The 3,165-nt window shown below is 36.0% G+C and overlaps 1 long non-coding RNA gene across 1 annotated transcript; it reads right to left on the bottom strand.

Moving 5' to 3' along the window:
• Window positions 1–979: 979 nt before the first annotated feature.
• Window positions 980–2,582, bottom strand: LOC121628005. The gene is made up of 3 exons (XR_006008092.1): window positions 2,313–2,582; window positions 2,056–2,116; window positions 980–1,186 (listed from the first exon to the last, which is right to left on the bottom strand). It is a non-coding gene; the product is annotated as an uncharacterized LOC121628005 (long non-coding RNA).
• Between the last annotated feature and the right edge of the window lie 583 nt (window positions 2,583–3,165).

Genomic DNA, 3,165 nt, shown 5'->3' on the forward strand with positions numbered 1-3,165 from the left:
ACCCTCCACAATTGTCTCTAAAGTCATCTTCAAATCACTGAAACAATAATAAACAATAGGAAATGTTAATGTCTTTAGTAAAAACTCAGCCACTTAACCGCAATACAACATATGCTGTAAAACAAAACAACAAAATTACCAAATATTGTAAAACTCTAATATATAATGCATGTTATAGAATGGGTAATATTTACTACAGAGAAATCAATCACCATTAATTAAAAAAAAATGCATTGTTGACAAAATGATGACAGAAGTTATTGGATATCAGGCAAAGGAAAAAAATATTCTGCATACTGTACATACAAAAATATTTCTGACCCAGTTAGGTGGCAGCTTTAATTTTCATTTTCTACTAGTCTAGACAGTTGATGTTATTCATTTTCTGCATTACATTTTAACTAGAGATACTCCATTTAGTTTCTTCAACTGACCTCTCACTTGTGCTGGAATCTAAAGACATTGAGATGGCTTCCATGAGTTCAGGGTCATCAGCGTTGTATTCTTCCTCAAAAAGGTCAAGGTATCTACTACAAAATAAAGTAGCAATATCTTATAATAGACACTGTTATGGTACTAATTTCTGACAGTGACACAGTTGCACTCTGACAGGACTAAGACTAAACTTGAGGGTCTAATAACAACTGAGTTGGGCCACATTCATCTAGTATCCAACGAGTCCTCCAACACATGCGACTACATAGGTAATTTGTTCCTACCCTCTATTATGACCAATAGTTAGCATCTCAATAAAAAATTTACTGTAAATCAGTTTTATGAAGACTTGACTATGTTAAAACTGCATGTAAAGACACAAATATGTACAAAAGACGAACCTGTAAGATGTACTGGATGAACTAATGCCAGATGCACAGGCTTGGGTGAGACTATGGGACTGTCTAGAGGTCACATCACTGACAGTGGGACCAATCAACAAAGAACCCGTGTTTCCACTGGCAATGGCATCAGGCTCCACTGGACAAGGGGAGGGGCTCAGCAATAGTGACGACAGCATCGCTAGTGGTCATGGTAAGGGCGTCAGCTGAGATAGAAGGTTCTTTGGTGCAGATGTCTTCGGTGGCAACACAAAAGAAAACTTGATCACCACTTAGGATGGAAGGGGTATTGCTGGTGAAGGACTGGGCCTCGACAGTTTCTTTGGAAAAGGCAAGCACACTGCCAGGGGCTGTAAGAAAATAGAAAAATTGTAGATTTTGGCGTGGTGGTTAGCACCGCAGCCTCACAGCAAGAAGGTTGCCATTTCAAGCCTTCTCTCCGGGTTCTCCAGCTTCCTCCCACCAGCCAAAGACATGCATGTTAGGTAAATTGGTTATTTCAAATTCTCCCTAGGAGTGAGTGTGTGTGTGTGAATGGTTGTTTGTCCATATCTGTGTTGGCCCTGCGACAGACTGGTGACCTGTCCAGTGTGTACCCTGCCTCTCACCTGCTAAAATGCTGGGATAGGCCCAGCTTACCCGCAACCCGAAATGGACGAAACGATTAAGATAATGAATGAATGAATGAATAGATTTACATAAAAACTAGCTTATATAACAGTAAACATGAGATCCTATTTGGGCTTGAACAATGTATGTATTATGTGTAACGATTAAGATAAAGTATTACATTTTTTCTGCACAAAACTATTTATACTTGAAATAAATTTAAATCTGACTTGTACCCTTACAAGGCTCTACTAGCAACCCAGTGAATACATTTTTGCGCTCACCATTACACACTATCCCTCCTATACAAAGTCACAGTGCATGCATGGCCAGCCTCTCTTTCACCCTCAGCAGTAACAAGGACCAGCTGATTTAAATTAAACCAGTAAGTATAGCTAATGATGCAGTCTGAATAACACAAGTTAGTCTAGGTGTCAGAAGAACTGTGCTGTATTTCATTGAACTTACAGCAAGAATGCAGGACCTCCTTCACAGACATGCAGTTCATATTACCAGGTAAAAGCCCAATATAGGGTGAAATAGGTGCAACATATAGCAAACACACAATCAGCATCATTTCAAGTTTCTTTATAGATGCATAAAGATAAACCCATTTTGTCTGTATCCAAAGCCTGCCTGTCTAAATGGCTTCGCTCGCCATCAGAAGATGACTGTCAATTAAAAGATAAAAATACAACAAGCAATAAGGAATCCTGTGCAAAACACTAGAACACACAAAACAACCTAAAGAAACTTATGTCAAGATTAAAAGTAACAGTGTGTGCTCAAAAACATCCACTAGTATCGCCACATTGACTGTCTTTAAATTGTCAAATATTTCATGAAATTATCTAAAAAACTACTTACAGATTCTTTTTCCTCACTTAGAATGACCTTGTCAGGCCTGATGTAAATGGATTTCTGGTGAAACTATTTTTTCACAAGGTCTCCACTCAAAGTCTGATTGGCAGTTAGAGATGGCTCAACTAGTTTATTGTGGCATGGCAGCAAGATTTGCAACCTGAGGGAATGAAAAGTACAATGTAAATCAAAATTTCTGAATTTAACATTCTGAAATGCCTGAACATTATTAAGAATTTAAAGTTCATTATTCTTTGAAAGGATGAATGTGCATATTTATGTTATTATATAATCCTTAACTCACTGGCTTGAAATTATCTGAAAATGAAAATACTGTTTATCACAATTATTTGTGGATCCATATGTAATAAAAGAAATTGGATTTATAACAGTGATGCTAAACTTAACACAGTGAACTTAATGTAGTCCTCTTTCTGTCATGTAGTTTTTCTAATTTTTTTGGAACTGTGGTCCTAACAGTCTTAACAATCAGGAACGTAAAAATCATTGGACCACATTATACTATATGGAAAGGGTTTTCATTTTAATGCATAATTTGTCTGTAAAATGCATAAAAAATTTACATAGTGTCATTTTTAATGTCAGCCAGATTAACTAAGCAATATTAATTAAATATAATTTATAAGGGAATTCTTTAAAACATATTAATTTGACCAAAGTTTGTTATCTGTTCTGTGGTTATTTTACATTTGGAGTATAAGATTGCCAGCAGCAACAAGGAATATAAAAAATATCTATATTCACACAAACATGCATAGTTATCCTTTCTTATTATAATGTATTGCATTGTAACCTAAATACACAAATTATTTAAAATGGGTAACAAAAAATGTGACAT

The sequence above is a fragment of the Melanotaenia boesemani genome, chromosome 17, assembly GCF_017639745.1.
Source record: "Melanotaenia boesemani isolate fMelBoe1 chromosome 17, fMelBoe1.pri, whole genome shotgun sequence".
NCBI lineage: Eukaryota > Metazoa > Chordata > Actinopteri > Atheriniformes > Melanotaeniidae > Melanotaenia > Melanotaenia boesemani.